This window comes from Papio anubis, chromosome 19 (genome assembly GCF_008728515.1).
Source record: "Papio anubis isolate 15944 chromosome 19, Panubis1.0, whole genome shotgun sequence".
NCBI classification, from domain to species: Eukaryota; Metazoa; Chordata; class Mammalia; order Primates; family Cercopithecidae; genus Papio; species Papio anubis.
In genome coordinates this window covers 27,170,547-27,189,469 of record NC_044994.1, presented here as the reverse complement: position 1 = coordinate 27,189,469, position 18,923 = coordinate 27,170,547, and the positions used below count along the sequence as shown (strand labels likewise).

Genomic DNA, 18,923 nt, shown 5'->3' with positions numbered 1-18,923 from the left:
TTCCTCCTGCTTGTTTGGTAGTAAAGATGGAGTCAGATTCCAATCCACAGCTTGGTGGACTGGACTAGGGATGGAAGAAATCAAGTCCGTAGCAGCAGCCTGTGGTCTGGAGGCTCGCTGCAGAATTGAAAACGGTTTCAGAACAACATCATATTTTGGTGCCACACGCCACATTTCTAAGCATTATGTCGTGTAGGAATTGAATTAGCATTCCTCAGTGCTTAATTTTCATTGTGACAGGTCTGTTTGCTCACTGATGCTTTTAATTTATTACCTTGCTATTGCAAAATGTATCACTCAAAGTTGTTATCTTGTTACTATCAGTAAAGGGAGGGAAAAACCCACATGGCAGGACATGGGACTCATTTCTGAAATGATTGGCAGACTGTGTCTGCCTTTTCCTTTATGTTATTCATTTTCCCTCACAATTTCTTTACCCCTCTCTTTCCTTTAATTTTTAATTTTTCTTCTTCTATACTTCTTTTCTTTTCTCTAACTCTTGTCTCTCTCCACCTTCAGACTTCACCTCACTTTCTGCTTATTTTAATGCTTTTTTTTCTTTATATAATCATTTCCCTCCCACTCTTTCCTATTCTTATTCTTTGAGTCTCAACATTCTCTCTCATTCCTCTTCCAGAACTCACTCTCAGCTACCTCCTACCTACTTACTTTCTTTGGTTTATTCACATTTTCTTCTTTGACTATAACATTTCCTAAATTTAATGCTCCTTATTTTTAATTCTATCTTGAATTGTAAGAAAGAGAGTCTGGTTTTAAGCTTATAGGCAATAACCTAAGATGCTATTAGGAACAGGGGATACTTTTCCAAATCTCCTTGTCTAGGGTTACAGAATCACTTCAATGATTTGGATAAAAGGTAGTATATGAATCCAAAATACTTGTCACATTTGTATTATTAGTACTGCTAATAAGAATTCTATTTAATGATGAGTTACACCGACCTTGCAGGTCTTCCAACTTGGTTATGTATTATTTCAAGCATATATAATAGTTTCTACTCAGGGGAGGCAGCACAATATTGTGGAAAAAACATAGACTTCTGAATTAAACAGGTGTGAATTTGTATCTAGGCTCTGCTCCTAATTGGCACTGTAATGACGGTGAAGTATTGCCATGATATATTGATTTATTTTTTTGTTAGGAAGCATCTCAAAGCTCACAGAAAAATATATATGAGAACAACTACGTACCCACCCTTTCTCTGTGTCAAATCTTATTTTACCATATTAATTTCAGATCTCTTTCTTTTGTTGAGGATTAACATATCACATTAATTACTAAACTGCTCTGATTTAGAGTTTCTTCAATTCTGAAATGGGTGTAGTCATACTTATATTCCAGAGTCATGAGAATTAAACAGTATGCCAAATCTAAAGTGCTGAAAAACAGTTTCTTCCTTTCTTATGTAAGGAATCATGAAAACATCATTTTAGTGGCATTTTAGACCTCTTATGAATTTTTTAAATCCTGACTATAGGCAGTCCCTAACCTTGACTTTGTAATTACAAAAATAGAGGTGATTTTCCTAGCACTGACTTTGGAACATACATCAAAATTTAATATTCCCTGAAACCAAGTTTTAAAAAAATCTTAAAATTTGACAAACATTTGAATTTTCAGGAACAAACAAGTTCCTCATAAATGCATTTTGAAAATAATATTTTCTAGTCACTTGAGTATTTGACTGTAAAAAATGAAAAAGGTACTTTTCCTGGCACATGAGTGCATAAGAGTTGAAACCCAGAGTGAGTTTTCCAGATGTTAAGATGAGAAGTGTTTTCTTTAGTAGCTGATTCTGCAGCAGTAGCAGCTGCCCTAAAATAAGCTGTTCAGGCCAATGAGGAAAGTATGTCCCAGATGGGGAAAGGGTAGCACACTGGGAGGCATGACTGCTAGAAAACCTAGGGTAACAGCTGCCGAGACAATGCCATGGCCATCTGAACCTCGCTGAGCAGCACAGGCTCAGCATTCATTCATATTTATTAAGTGCCTACTAAGTGCCAGGCACGATTCATGCCCTTGGGATACAGAAGTAAAACAACAACAACAAAAAAACCCTTTTGTCATGGAGCTTACATTCAAGGAGTGGTGTTGAGGACAAAGAGACCACAAATAAAAGAAAGAAGTTAATTATGATACGTTAGAAGGCAGTAAGTGCTATGGAGAAAAACGAAGAAGGGGCAGGGGTTAGGAAGTGCTAGGTGGTGGCATGGTTTACAAGAACTGTGGATTAACTTGTTTGTTAATTGGCCATTCATTGGCCAAGAAACATTTGTGGAGCAAACATTTCATTTGGTCAGTATAGTAACACACGGTCCAGGATCTGAAGATACTTCCGGTCCGGTGAGGAAGTCGGAAGTATGGCAGGGCATGATCAAGGTATGCCATGGGAAGACAGGAGAGAGGGCACAGAAACTCTTTCAGGGTCAGGGAAGGATGTCTTGGAAGAGGAGATCATGTTGAGTGATGATAAGGAACAGGATTGCAAGTTGGGAATGAGTGAGGCAAGGAGTCATGCTCAAGGCCTGGCTTCTGCTTGGCCAGCTGGTTGGGGGCGATTCTGTTGCTCGGAGTCAGAGTCAGGGAATGCAGAGGAGCACAGTGGTTTGGGGGATGGCAATCAGCTCTATTGGATGCCTGTGGGTGTCTAGAAGCAGTCAGATAGATGGGCTTACGGCAGAGAGGTCTGGCCTGGAGAAGCCTCATGGCACAGTGGGAGATGCCCAGTCATATTATCCAGAGTGTACTGGGTCTTAGGCAGCCCCATTTCCAAGCAGAATGATCTTAGAAGCAAATAACAGAAAGAGTCTCACAGGCTGCCTGCGGCTCTCTTTCACATGGGATAGCTACAGATCTTCCTATCCCTGCTACTTGTTCCCTTCCTGATGGCTTACACTCCAGGCTTTAGGATTCATTTTGGGGGAAATTAAGGAGCCCTTATTTAAGAGTTCAGGCAGATTGGCCTTGTTGCCACTCATACTCAGTACCTCAGCACTGAATCAGGTAACCGATGGTCTGTCTTGGTTATAGAATTTAGACCAACACAACGTCTAATAACTGGGCCTTTATTATCTTGAGTTCTAAATCCTAGCTTGACAACCTGCCCCAAACTCTTACTCCTTTGAGACTGGTTTTCCATTCTGACCTTGATAGTTCGGTTCCATTTGTTTATGAGCACCTGCTGAGTCCCAGGCAACGAAGGTAACATGCCAGGTGCTGAGATTCAAAAATGAACAAAATATATTCCCTGCCTATATGGAACATATGTGTTTAGTAGGAGAGTTGGTCATATAAGCCTGCAATGATAGTTCTGTATGATTTGATTCAATAATAGCAGAAAGTTCAATGTCCAGAGGAAGCACAGTTCTGCCCAGGGACAGGGGTACCGAAACCCAATTGTGGCCTCAAAGTCATCTGCTACCTGCTGCAAGATGTCACTGCTGGTGGCTGCTGACGTGCCTACCACTCTTCTCCACTCTACTTTCATGGGATTGGCCCATCAGTGGCTTTAAGTGTCTTATTGGAGTTTAGATACTGTGTTTTGCCAGTTGCCTTCACTGCTTTTCTCTGCTAAATACTTGAACTGTGTCATCTGCCTCCTTGCATCTCTCTGTTCTTCTGTCCCACTTCAACTTCATCTGTAACATACCAGTTTTCTAGTCTAGTAGACTCTGTAGTGATAGCCCTGCTTTCATTCCTGATTATGGATAATTTGATTCTTCTCTCTTTTTTCCCCAATTAGCCTGGCTAGAGATTTATCAATTTTATTCATCTTCTCAAAGAACCACGTTTTGATTTCTATCTATTTTTCTTTATTGTTGTTCCATTCTCTACTTTATCATTTCAACTCTATTCTTTATCATCTTCTTTATTCATCTTACTTAGGGTTGAATTTGCTCTTCCTTTTCCAGTTTAGGGTGGAAGCTGAGGTCATTCTGAACATGGAAAATTAACATCCATGAATGTTGAAAGTCTTGAATCTGTATCAGAATTTGAATCTAGTTTCCCAGAGTCTCGGTGCAGTGCTCCTTTTATTAAAGCTCCTGATATGGCCATGTATTTGAAAGGAATGGTGAGGAATCTGCATTTTTGATAAGCACAGTATAGTGGTTTAAAAACCTGTCTGCAAATTCTTTGACTTAAAAGACTAGGTTAAAAGAGGTGACACAGCTTCTGATCGACTCTCTTGGGATGAGCCACCGTGTTGTAAGGAAGCCCAGGCAACATGGAGAGGCTTGGTGTTGTGGATCTAGCCCCAGCTGAGGTCTCAGCTGACAGCCAATTTCATCCATCCAAGCTGAATCAGTGAACCTTCAGATAGTCCCAGCTTCCAGTCTGAATTGCTCTGAGTAAAGCAGAGATGAGCTGTTCCTGCCGAGTTCTGCCCAAACTGCATTTAAGACACCAAGTTTTAGAGTGGGCTTTGATGTAGCAGTAGATAATCAGAATACATAATAAACAAATTTATTGAATATGCTAAAAGTTGTTTATAAAATATTTGAAATCTTGATTTTTTTTTATAAGGAAGGCAAAGAAAGATAGCAAATCTCTTCCTACTTGAACCAGAATTAGTCGATTGTCTCTGAATCTGACCCATTAATAACAATCTTTTGAAGAACTTTAAATCCTTCCCAGCTTTTGTACAGGGCCCACTTGTTTATTTGCAGTCAGTCATGCCTATCTGTAAAAGGAATATAATATCACTAAATTTGACAGAAAAATTCAGTCTAGCTTTTTGTGTTTTAAGTTTTTAAGAAATGATCTATTGGCCAGGTGCGGTGGCTCACGCCTGTAATCCCAGCACTTTGGGATTACAGAATCGGGTGGATCACGAGGTCAGGAGTTCGAGACCAGCCTGGCCAATGTGGTGAAACTCTGTCTCTACTAAAAATACAAAAATTAGCCGCGTGTGTAGTCCCAGCTACTTGGGAGGCTGAGGCAGGAGAATGGCATGAACCCAGGAGGCGGTGCTTGCAGTGAGTGGAGATCACGCCCACGCACTCCAGCCTGGGTGACAGAGCGAGACTCCGTCTCAAACAAAACAAAACAAAACAAACAAAAAAAAGATCTATTGAGTTACAATTGACATATAATAAACTTCACATGTTTACAGTATGTACAGATAGTGCTGGTAAGTTTTGGTGTTGTGTACACACTGATAAAACCATCAACACAATCAACATAATGAGCATATCCATCATCCCTCAAAGTTTCCTTGGTGCCCTTTTATAATTGCTCCTTCCTGATTCCCACCCTCATCTTCCCCTTCCTCAGCACAGGCAGCAACACTGATCTGCTTTCTGTCATTGCAGATTAGTTTGCGTTTTCTCGAGTTTCATATATATGAAAGCTTTTTTGTCTTCTTTTTATTTAGCATAATTGTTTTAAGATTTACCCTCATTGTTATGTGTATCATAAGTAAATTCCTTCTCATTGTTCAGGAGTACTTCATTGTAAGCATATATCACAATTGGTTTAATCATTCACCTATTAATTGGCATCTAAATTATTTCCAGTTTTTGGTTATTACAAACAAAGCTGCTATGAACATTTGTGTACACATCTTTGTATGTATGTACACTGCCTTTTCTCTAGGGTAAATAGTAATACTTGTGAGTGGAATGACTAGATCACGTGGTAGGTATATATTTTACTTTTGAAGAAACTAACAAACTGTTTTCCAAATTGAATATACTATTTTACATTCACACCAGCAGTATATGAGAGGTACTCATTACCACCCCTAACGCTCACTATTGTGGGTCTTTGTAATTCTAGCCATTCTGTTTGGTCTGTAGTGCTATCTCTTGTTGTTCTAATTGTATTTCCCTAATTACTAATGAGGGTGAGCATCCTTTCATGTACTTATTTGCTACTTGTATATCTTCTTTGATAAAGTGTCTGTTCATGTCTTTTGCCCATATCTATATTTGGTTGTGTGTGTTCTCATTTTAGAATTTTGAGAATTCTTTGTATATTCTGCATACAAGTCTTTTATAAGATATATGTTTTGCAGATATTTTCTCCAAGTCTGTGGCTTTTTAAAAAATCTCAACAGGTTTTAGTTTTTGTGAAGTCTAATTTATCAACTTGTTGTTTTCTGGATAATACTTTTAGTATTGTATCTAGGAAATCTTTGTCTTACTCAAGGTCATAAAGATTTTCATCTATGTTTTATTCTAGAAGTTTTATAGTTTTTAGTTTTATATTTTGGTCTATCATACTTCTTTCTTTTTGAGATACTTTCTCGCCCTGTCGTCCAGGCTGGAGTGCAGTGGCACAATCACTGCTAACTGCAGCTCCGAGTTCCTGGGCTCCAGTGATCTTTCTTAGCCTCCCTAGTAGCTGAGAAAATGTTGAATCCACCTGTGCACCAGTGAAGCCAGCTGGGCTTGAAAAGTTTTGTTTCTTTGTTTTGTTTTTTTGTCAGAACATTTTAATCTATAAATTAAATTTCTTTAGTATTTATAGGGGTATTCAGGTTATCTGTTTCTTCTTGAGTGAGCTTTGGTAGTTTATGTCTTTCAAGGAGTATGTTAATTTCATCTAAGTTGTTGAATTTATTGGCATAAAGTTGTTCATAATATTCCCTTATAATCTTTTAAATATGTGTAGACTCTGTAGTGATAGCCCTGCTTTCATTCCTGATTATGGATAATTTGATTCTTCTCTCTTATTTCCCCGATCAGCCTGACTAGAGATTTATCAATTTTATTGATCTTCTCAAAGAACCACGTTTTGATTTCTATCTATTTTTCTTTATTGTTGTTCCATTCTCTACTTTATCATTTCAACTCTATTCTTTATCATCTTCTTTATTCATCTTACCTAGGGTTGAATTTGTTCTTCCTTTTCCAGTTTAGGGTAGAAGCTGAGGTCATTGATTCAAAGGTTTTCAAAGAAAACCTTTCTTCATTTCTCTTTCTCTTATAGGTAGTTAGAGCTACACATTTGACTTCAAGTACTGCTTTAGTGGCATCTCATAATGGGTTCTACTGTGGTTTCTCATCCCTGCACCATGGCCTGCAATTTCTCTCAAGTCAGTAGGCGGGATAAATCACAGGGCTCACTTTATTTGTTTCTTATCTCTCAGGAATCACCGTCCTTCAGCACCTGATATCCAGTGTCTTGAGAATCATCGTTTCATATATATAGTCTGGTTTTTAAAAATTTTTATTCTTTCAGGTAGGAGGGGATAATCTGGTCCCTGTGACTCCATCATAGTTCTTCTGTAGTTTTATATAACATTCTTATGTATTTTTTGAACAAATACATTTATTTTTAGGCATTGTTTTGATTACTTTGAGTTTATTATTTAGTATATTTGTGCTGACATTTCTCTTTTACCCTTCAGACACCAGACCTGGTATTCCATTCACTGTGAGACAGGTTTGTTTTTTTTTTTGAGACAGGGTCTCACTTTGTTGCCCAGGCTGGAGTGCAGTGGTGCAATCTTGGCTCACTGCAAACTCTGCCTCCCAGATTCAAGCAATTCTCCTGCCTCAGCCTCCTGAGTACCTGGGATTACAGATGCCCACCACTACACCCAGCTAATTTTTGTATTTTTAGTAGAGACGGAGTTTCACCATATTGGCCAGGTTGTTCTGGAACTCCTAACCTCAAGTGATTCACCAGTCTTGGCCTCCCAAAGTGCTGGGATTACAGGTGTGAGCCACCATGCCCAGCTAGCCACAGTGCCCAGTCTAGTTGTTAAACGCTTAGACAATTCCTCTCCATTGGAGCTTTAACCTTTTAGTTTACTATATAATTTGCTTATTTATTTTATTTATTTGCCTTCTGCCCTACCTCTCCCTACAAGCACTATGAGGAAAAGGATTTTTTCCTGTTTGGTTTCTGCTGAGATTCAGATGCTTGCTCTGCCAGTTTTACTAGCGAGACAATATATGTAACCTCTCTGTGCCTCAAGTTCATCATTTGTAAAGTGGATATAATAATGTCCATCTCAAGGGGTTGTTGTGAAGGCTGAATGTGTTAATATACATGAAACACTTAGAACAGTGCCTGGCACATAGTAAATAATTGCTGTTTGCTGAATTTTCCTCACAAAAGACTGGATAGGGTGACAACAGATGATAAATGCAAGCCCAGCTCTCTCAGATCAGCCATGAGCCAGTGGCCTTTAAAATAGTTTGAAGGGGGTGTACATTGAAGTGATCCACTTAACTACAACTATTAGCTTACATGCAGACATAATAGCTCCCCTTTTCCCAATTAAAAAAATAAATTTTGTATTAGTTTGCTTGAGCTGCCATTAAAAAAAAAAAAAAGAAAGAAAAGAAAGCTGCCACAGACTGAGTGGTTTAAACAATAGACATTTATTTTCTCACAGTTCTGGAAGCTAGGAGACAAAGACCAAGGTCCCAAAATCAGGATTTGTTTCTGGTGAAGCCTCTCTTTCTGGTTTGTAGATGGCTGCCTTCTCACTGCATCCTCACATGACATTTCCTCTGTGTTTGTGCAAGGAGGCGGTGGGGAGAGGGGTGGAGTTGGTGGGGGAGGGGTGGGGGGAGAGGGAGAGAGGGAGGAAGAGAGGGAGAGAAGGAGGGAGGGAGGGGGAGAGGTAGAAAGGGTGGGGGGGAGCGAGAGAGAGAGAGAGAGAGAGAGAGAGAGAGAGCGCTACGGTGTCTCTTCCTCTTCTTATAAGGACACCTGCCCTATTGGATTAAGGCCCAACTCTTATGACATCATTTAACCTTAATTACCTCTTCAAAGGCCCCATATCTAAATACAGTCATGCTGGGGATTAGGGTCTCAACATACAACTTTTGGGACGACACAGTTCAGCCTATAACAAGTATCGACTATTACATTAGTTAAAGGGCTCTGACGACTTAGAGGAAATGTGTACTAAAAATGCATTCTTTCTGAATCTCAGTTTATTTATCTGAAAAGTGGGGATCTTTGAAATTCTTGTGGCCAGTTGTATTTTGGTATTTAGATAATTTTGATTTTAGAAAGAAAAAAAGTGTATATACTCCAAAGAACGTAAGATGTGACATGCCAGGAGGGCCTAGGGCAGCACTCCCTAATTCAAACATGTGACCTCTGTGACAGCAAAATGTATTACTGTTCACTCTAAGTGGATAAATGAAGATTATTTTTAAAAAATTCATGTTGGTTCAGGTCAAGTTTTACTACAAGAAGAGTTTGCCATATACTAAGGGAAAACATTTGGGTTTTCAGAGCTTTTTGTATTTCAGAATTGTGGATAAGGATTGTGGAGCTTTTATTATAAGGTTTTGGAGAGGATTAAATATGTAAAGTACCTGACATATAATCAGAACTTAATAAGTTATTATTATCATTATTATTAATAGCATCAGCACTATTATTAGTATAATGTTGCAACAGTAGTTACTGTGAGGCTGTAAAAGCTAAAGAAATGTGCCTCAGTTTCTCTAATCAGTCTGGCCTAGTTGAACTATGCATTCTGAGTTAGTGAAGGTTTAGACAGAAGTAAGAGGACTGGGAACCCCATGCTCAGTGAGCGGTGGCGTGAAGAGGCTGGTGAATGTGGTGGTGGAGGACAGAGACCTAGGTAACATTAGTTCCCAAAGTAATAATGATGACAGATACATCACAGGTAATTTAAAGCCTGATGCTGGGCCAGATGTTGTGGTTCATGCTTGTAATTCCAGCACTTTGGGAGGCTAAGGTGGGAGGATCACTTGAGGTCAGGAGTTTGAGACCACCCTGGGTAACAACATAGTGAGACCCCATCTCTACAAAAAATAAAAATAAAAAAAATTAGCCAGGCATGGTAGTGTGCGTCTGTAGTCCCAGCTACTCAGTAGGCTGAGGTAGGAGGACTGCTTGAGCCCAGGAGCTCAAGGCTGCAGTGAGTGGTGATTGCTCCACTGTACTCCCACTTGGGCAGCAGAATGAGACTCTGCCTCAAAACGAAACAAAACAAAACCTAGTGCCCTTGTGGGATGGGAAGGACATGAGATTTAGTAACAGAATATCTGGGTCCCAATCTGGGTTTTACTGGCAGTATGATCTTGAACAAGTCACTTAATTGGATTTCAGTTTTATTCTCAGTAAAATGAGGATTATGATGTAGGCTTTGTCTGCCTCCTAAGGCTAAAGGAAGAGCATGTATCCAGTGAGAGAATGTATGTGGAAGTATTTTGTAACACTGTAATATGGCACAGAAAGAATAGTATTGTCTTGTAAACTTACTCTTTCCTTTGCCTTTTTGGCAAAGGGAGCTCAGATTCTCACCCAAGGAAGAAGAGTTTATCATAGAGCAATAGTCTGAATTCAAAAGGATCCTTCTCCTCATTTCCTGCCAAACCAACGTTTGGGTTAGAGGCAGGAGAATTCTGTTACTGAAAGCAAGGGCTGGAATACGGGCAGGGATGAGCCTCTGAAACTGAAGTAAAATCAATAAAACAAATAGAAATTCTTGATATTGGCCTCTCTCACTTGATACCTAGCTCATTTCTTGCAAGGTATACCTTCCTCCTCTACTTATGTATGTTTACTTATTTATTTATTTATTTCAATGTATGCAAATCAAATTAAGAGCGTGATTACTTGGAAAATAGAGAATGTTTGCTGCTCTGTGCATTGGCAGTGTGAATGGCAGTGCCTTCTGCTGCCTTGGATCTTACTTTTTTTTCCCGTTACTGTATCATCAAATTGTTTCACTTGAATTCTTCATGCTACCTCAAGTGCTCTCCTTTGCCTTAATAGGCCCTTGACAGTTAGCCTGGTGTTCTATGAGATACTGGCTTAATTATTAAATGTCCTGTGCAAGGCACCCTGGGGCAGTGGTGGGAGCGTGGGCTTGGAATCCTCAGACCTGGCTGCTCAACCCAGCTCTGCCACTTGATGGCTTTGTGACACGAAAGGTCAAGTCCTCTCTCTGGACCTCACCTTCCTCATATGGCAAATGGGGAGAAGACAGACTACCTTGTAGGGTGGATTATAATGGTTCTAAGTAGCTTAGGCCAATGCTCAATACAGGGAAGTATTTATATTAATGAAAGAAACGCTTTGGAATTCAACTTGAGTTCCATAGCCCACTAGCTGTGAGACCTTGAGCAAGTCTCTTAACCTTCCTGAGCTCCTGTCCTGTCATAAGTGACATAGGATCATAGCAATACCCATCTGTGAGGGTTATTCTGAAAACTAAAGACCCAGGTAATACAGGTAAAGCTCTGGAAAGTAGTGGGAACTGGCTGTTTGTAATGGCGGTTGTTCAGTGGCTTAGACTGCAGCCAGGCTGCTCTCGGTTTAAACCCTAATTCTGCCAGTCAACCTTTTGAACTTCGTTTTCTCTCTAGTAAAATGGAGAATAACATCTTTCTTGCATAGTTTTTGTGATGATTAGAGATAATGTCTAAAAAACATCTGGAGCTTTAGTAAAACTGCTCAATAGATGATAGACTTATTATTGTAATTTGCAGTATTAGTAAGATGTTTATTTATCTGATTTGCTAATTGTGATTCTTCATTTGCTGGAAAATATCCAGTAACTGACAGGCGTGTTTAAACTTTAACTATTCTCTTTTTAGACCTGTGCACTGTGCAGTCGTGGAAAAACTTAGTTATTGACATTTAGCTCTAGGAACAAATGAGGCTGGGCAGATGTCATCTGATCTGAAGGCACAGCAGGAAGAAAACAATTCAAAGTCCTTCATGCCCAAATGTGACTCCGTTCTTATCCTCCTATCTATGAAAGGTCTAATAAGCTGAGTTGCTCAGCTTGCAAAGGAACTGAGTTTTTTCCTGAAGTACAAACTTTAAAACAGTAGCTCTTGTTTGTTACTTTTTAGAATATGGTTTGTACCATGCTGTCAAAGCCAAAAGCTTAGTTGCATGTTATTCTAGAAAGTAAGGACTGTTGGTCCAGGTAACTCAAGCCAGACATTTTTCTAAAATTTGATCCAATTAGGTTGAATTTAGTCATATTTGGAAAATTTGAAGGATTTTCCAAAGTTTCTCTCCCTTTGTGAATCCAATTCAAGCATGTACTTGCCAATTAATAGTGAGGAATGTTTTCTAACCTTCAGTTTTGTAGGCCAGCTTGCCTGTAGAAATTATAAGGCCATTTAGTCATCCTCTCTTGGACTCACAAGAGAAGATCTTTTTGTTTTTGGTTTTTATTTTTTAACGTTTTTTGTTTGTTTGTTTGGTTTGAGGGTACATATGAAGGTTTGTTGTATAGGTAAACATGTGTTATGGGCATTTGTTGTACAGATTATTTCATCACCCAGGTATTAAGCCTAGTACCCAATAGTTATCTTTCCTATTCCTCTCCCTCCTCTCACACTCCCCACTCAAGTAGACCCCAATGTCTGTTGTTTCCTTCTTTGTGTTCATAAGTTCTTATAATTTAGCTCCCAGTTATAAGTCAGAACATGCAGTATTTGCTTTTCTGTTCCTGCGTTAGTTTGCTAAAGATAACAGCCTTCAGCTCCACCTGTGTTCCTGCAAAAGGCATGATCTCATTCTTTTTTATGGCTGCATAGTATTCCATGGTGTATATGTGCCACATTTTCTTTTTCCAGTCTGTCACTGATGGGCATGTAAGTTTCCGTGTCTTTGCTATTGTGAATAGTGCTGCAATGAACATTGTTGTACATGTGTCTTTATAGTAAAATGATTTATATTCCTTTGGGTATATACCCAGTAATGGGATTGCTGTGGTAATTCTGCTTTTAGCTCTTTGAGGAATCACCACACTGCTTTCTACAATGGTTGAACTAATTTACACTCCCATCAACAGTGTATTAGTGTTCCCGTTTCTTTGCAATGAGAGGATCTTTATGATAACTACAGTAGAAAGACAATTCCTTTATTCCCAATGATGTATTTTATCAATGAAATGATTCTAAAGTAATAATTACAAATCACTTCAGAAATAAGACAATTAGTTGAATAACTTCAGTTTCAGGGAATGTGTTACAATCTGCATAATTTCAAAATGTGCAGATCTAACCAGGTCTCAGCTCAATCTATGGCACCCAAATAATGGCTGTATTAGTTTCCTAGGACTGCTGTAACAACAGAACAAACTGGATGGCTTAAAGCAACAACCAGCACCTTGACTTCAGATTTCTGGCCTCCAGAACAGGTTTTCTGCTGGATCAAATATGGAGTGGGAGAGTCAAGTGCGACACTAAGGTTTTTGTCTTGAGGACTATAAGGATGGAGCTGTCATCCACTGAGAACAGGAGGCCTGTAGGGGCAGTATGTTTGCAGGATGGGTTAGGGAGAAATCAGGAGTTCAATTTGGGACATGTTAAGCTTGAGATGTCTATTACACATCCAGTTGGAGTTTTAAATAGGCAGTTGATGGAAGTCTGGAGTTCAGGAGAGAGGTCTGAGCTGAAAATATAAATTTGAGAGTCTGGGCATTATAGATTGGATGAGCTCTCAAGGGTGTGAGTAATGACAGAGCAAAAAACCAAGAGCTGAGCCCTGGGACCTTCCAACAGACTGAGAAGGAGTAACCAGTGAGGTAGAAGGAATAGTGATAGGATGTGTTTGGCTCCAGTGGAGAGCTAATAATCTGTCGAGATAGGACAATAAATAAATTAGTAAAAGGTCTTGAAGATCAAGCATAGAATCTAGATTTCTTAGATGCTGAAACTGAAATGTAAATTGATTTAGGACTGGCTGTGGTGGCTCACGTCTATAATCCCAGCACTTTGGGAGGCCAAGGCAGGTGGATCACCTGAGGTCAGGAGTTTGAAACTAGTTTGACCAATATGGTGAAACCCTGTCTCTACTAAAAATACAAAAATTACCCGGGTATGGTGGCATGTGCCTGTAGTCACAGCTACTTGGGAGGCTGAGACAGGAGAATTGCTTGAACCTGGGAGGCAGAGGTTGCAGTGAGCCAAAGTCACACCACTGTCCTCCATCCTGGGCAACTGAGTGAGACTCCATCTAAAAAAAAAAAAAAAAAAATTGATGTAAGACTTGTCTAAAAATGACTTCATGGTAAATCTCTCCTTCTTGATTAAATCAGAATCTTCATGGTTGAGAAAATTTTTCTAATGTGCAAGGTTTAGAAATATGCACCTCACTCTACCATGGAATTTGGTATGACAGGCTATTTCATTCTGAGTTCAGAATAACAAACTCTTCCTCTCTCTCTCTCTCTCTCTCTCTGTATACTTTTGATCAATTGCAACATTTTAGAGAAGCTTCCACATAGCCAAATAGGAGGTCAACACTACTTCCTTAAAACTCAGTTTCCCTCCCCAGTTTGACAAGGAAGAGGTTGTAGACTTGCAAGCCAGGCTTAAGGACAGAATATCCCGAATCTTGGTCATGGTTTCATGCTCTTTAGTTTTTGCCATGATAATCTGTCTTGCTTATTGCCCTCTGACCCGTTGAGAGCTCGGATTTTCTTCTTGCCGTATGAGTTATAAAATTAAAGATCAGTCAATTCCAAAAGGAGGCTGAAATAATATCTTTTGAAATTCAAGGGTGATGTAAAAATATACTACAGAAGAAGATGTGGAAATTCAACAACATCTCGTAAGAGAGATGAGAATCAGAGGAGGTGCTTTGACACCTCCTATGATACACAGAGTCCAGGTGCATATTCTCTGACTTGGAAAAGGATTTGAGCATGGCACAGAATTTTTATTGATTTTTGTTTGTGGCTATTGGGTAATTGCTGATTAAGTTGGTGCTTCTAAGAAATAACTAAGTGTAGGCATTTAATAGCTTTTAAAATATGCTTGAAGACATTTTTGGTCCCATTTTCTTTGTTGCTTTTTTGATCTAGACTCTCAAACTCTTTGAGGACTGCAGCAGGAAATTTAGATTTAACCTCAAGAGTCAATGTTTTGTCTTGTGTCTCCTCTAATATAATACAGATGTTAGGATGGCTGTATTTTACTTGAACATTTATTGAATTTCTGCCTTACTCCCATTCTCTTTTTAATGAGAAACAGTCAAACTCTAGTGCTTATTAAACTCAGAGAATACAAGTTGTAATCTTGAGCATGTACATGTGGAGAAGATATATTTAGGTTATTTACTTAGATTACAAACCCTTAAACTGTTCCACTATTTCAGGGAGAAACCTTCCCTCTGAGAAAAAGACACTGAAAAACAAATAAAAATATTAAAGATGAAAAAAGTGCTTAAGAACTGAAAAAGTGGTTCACTAATTTTTTTTTTTTTTTAACTGGTATGAGTGTCAGTTCATTACCTGGGCAGCCTGTAATATGGGTAAGATATTACTCTTTAACATTCTATATTCCAAGTTCACAATGCCTATATTTTCTATCTAGAAAGCTAGTTCTTCTACTATTTCAGCGAATTGCACAAACCATTTGAGTAGTTCAGCAACTTTCACGTTGCCAGTGTCAGCTCCATGCCGCATCCACGCTCCCTAGGTCAGCTGGTTGGAGAAAGATCAACTATACCCAACGACTCTAATACAAACGATGAAACCCAGCTCCTTTGGCTGAAATGCTGCATTTACTGATCAGTACTGAATCAGAAATCTGCGTGTTTTTTTGTTGTTGTTGTTTTGTTTTTTTATGTTGGTGGCAAATTTATTTAAGAGGACAAAAACTCTGCATAATGTGGATGCCTCATGTGAGCTTGTTCATATGGTTTAGGTATCCTTTCTTCGCTGGCCCAGTTACCTGATCTGTTTCAACTAGGCTAAACATACGTGTCACAATTACCTTTAGATTTACTTGATTGGAGACATTCTTGTTTATTTGTGTTAGTGAGGAAAATAAACTCAATGCTATGCCCTCAGATCAATCACAGATTTGTTTACTCTGATGGTTACAACGAATCATGAAATAGAGCTGTTCAAAGGGGGATGTATTGAGCTCCCCGTCAGTGTCATTGGGTGACTGGCCTCACTCTGGCATGCATCCAGGTGACTGAATGTTGGGGATCTTATAAGGAGACTCATGTGCCGAATGGGCAATTGGTCTGGATGACGTCCACATCCCCCTTCCCACTGTATGTGCTCTATTGGTTCATTTGATTCAGTCTTTCAGGACCAACAGCATCTGGAGAGCTTGATTTTTTTAAAAAAAATTTTATTTATTTTATTTATTTTTATTTTTAAAAATTATTTATTTATTTGTTATACTTTAAGTTCTGGGGTACATGTGCAGAATTCTTAAATTAGCGATTTAGAGTCGTGTTTGCATCTGGTCCATTGTGCGCCAGTGAACCTGCTAATGATTACATGTGTATACTTGGCCATGGTATGTAGAATCAGCATTCTGTGGGAGGAACATTTAAAATTATTTGTTGTTTTGGCATTGACATTTTCTTTGAAATTTAAGCTTTCTATCATGTTCTCATTAGGAATTCTGGGCATCTGGTTTTAAAAAACCTTAACAACCTGTATTAGCTGGTACTTCTAAAATAACATATATATAACAACACCAATTATTATGTTAGTGATGCCATTACTGCTACAGGGAGCAATTTAGTGTGTCTGATCAAGAACTATGTTATTTTATAATAAGACAGTAAAATATTTCTGTTGTTTTTACTATGGTACAACTTATTGTGGAATTAAAACAAGTCTTCATTTATAAATGTCTGGTTTTTTTCTGTCGGCTTTCTTGCCTTTATGCAGACTTTGCACAGCATTTACGGGTAAATTTAAACCTAAAAAGTAAAATAGAAAGTACTAGAGGAAAAAGTAAGGGGCTGTTGGTTCTGATCGGGCTGAATTTGAAGCTCAGCTGTGAAACTCACTAGCTGTGTGGCACAGTTTCTGTCTTAGATCCTCTGGAAAAAGACATAGTCTTCAAGCCAGCAATGGTGTGTTTAAAAAAAAAAAAGAAAGACACTGAGTCTCATGATATTCTGCTTGACATAGGTTCTGTGTTCAGTAAGAGGGATCTTTCATAAGATAAACTGTAGTTCCCACCCGGGTCTGCTGCCTTAGTGGGAACAAAGAGCAGTGAAGCAGATTAAGGGCAATGTCTGAACTTCTCCCATTCTCCCTTTTCTTTTCCATTGTTGGCTTGCACCTTGTTCACTGGTTGCTAGGAGATCAGAGGTGGAAGGGAAAAGAGCCCTGAGGCAGGAAAACCAGAGTATGTTCAACAATGGGGATCCTGATTTTTTTTCTTTTCCCCCGAGCCGGAGTCTCGCTCTGTCACCTAGGTTGGAGTGCAATGGCGTGATCTTGGCTCACTGCAACCTCTGCCTCCCGGGTTCAAGCAATTCTCCTGCCTCAGCCTCCCAAGTAGCTGGGACTACAAGTGCCTGCAACTACACCTGGGTAATTTTTTTTTTTTTTTTTTTTTGTATTTTTAGTAGAGATGTGGTTTTGCCATGTTGGCCAGGCTGGTCTCGAACTCCTGACCTCAGGTGATCCACCCACCTCTGCCTCCCAGAGTGTTGGGATTACAGGCGTGAGCCACTGTGCCTGGCCTGATCCTAATGTTTTTAAAAGATAGTGTTTAGCTCAAATACTTCTGTGTGGCAAAAGTGAAAGCATGTTAGACTTCTGAGAGTTAGCATGATCACTAGAAAGTCTTCAAATGCTAGTGTATGTGTTTTTCTTTGCAGGGCATATCTGTAGAAAAACCTGAAGAGAGATAGGTTGCAGGAAGCTTTGCTCCCTTTGGTGTCTCCCGCCTTCTTGTTCTTTGTCCTTACTTTATGTCTGGCTTTATCCCATGTTTATATTCCTATCCGGTGTTGCCTCGTTACTGTCATTTCCCTGGCAAAGGCTCTTCCAAAGTTTGATGTGAGTCCTTGAACCAAGCTTGCTTTTATTAGCTATCTATCTTTTTTCTTTTTTGAGACAGGGTCTCACTCTGCTTCCCAGGCTGGAGTGCAGTGGCACTACCATGGTACACGGCAGCCTTGAACTCCAGGCTCAAGCAGTCCTTCCACTTCTGCCTCCTGAGTAGCTGTGGCCACAGGCGCATGCCACCACGACTAGCTATTTAGGTGTTTTTTTTTTTTTTTTTTCAATTTTTACTAAAGATGGTGGTCTTACTATGTTGCCTAGGCCTTCAGGTGCTAGGGATGGCTGAAGTTATCTCAGGATGCCCTGAGCTTTGATGACCCTATATTAAGACTTGGAGTTTATATGGGTGGGTGTATAGAAGATTCTCAGAACTAAAGATCTTGGATTCATAGAACTTGAACTTAATTCAGGTGACTTGTATGTTCTGACATTTGTACCTGCTAATGATTACAAGTTATGGAAGTTTACTGATGGAAGATCTATCAAAATATACTCTGAATACAGTGACATTAATGTTTTAATTTATAATTTATTTATTATGGCATAGCTGACAGATTTTAATTAGTTTGGCTAATACAGGGGACGATTCTCCTTACGGTTCAGTAGCAGTATCAAAAGTTCTCTTATGTACTGATTGTTTTTGTCAGGCACACTGAATCAGTGAATCATTTTCCTTCTGTTTGGGAAGGTGTTGAACTTGGGCGCGATGGGAGGAAGCTCGGTACTGTTGGAGAATGCCCATAGTTAGAATTGGTCCATGTCCAAACCACTCCACCCAACAAGGAAGTGGCTTGAAGTTCCAAACAGATTCCTGGAGCTGGAGATGCGTTTAGGAGAAGAACAGGGCTGGCTTGGCCTGTGAGCTGCACAGCACAGAGTCATGGACGATTAAATGACAGAATCGAAGCCAAAGCTTGAGTAAGGTGCCAGACCAGATGAGAATCACGCCAGTGGAGGGAGAGAAAAACTAGGCATGAAGCGAGGGCACTGTATCTGAGGACACTGGACTGAGTGAGTGCATATACAAGGGAAGGTCGGAGGCAGAACTCTAAAGGGCCCTGGGCAGCATTGGACAACCTGGCTAATTACAGAGCTATGTACAGCCCGCTTACTCACTTTGCAATGAAAATGTCTTAAGTCAAAAGCACCGTGCAAAAGATCGAAT

The 18,923-nt window shown here is 39.5% G+C and overlaps 1 long non-coding RNA gene across 5 annotated transcripts in view; it reads left to right on the top strand.

Annotated features, from left to right (window-relative positions):
- Window positions 1-18,923, top strand: part of LOC103879667 — an 86,154-nt gene that overhangs the window by 44,890 nt on the left and 22,341 nt on the right. The window lies entirely within an intron of this gene.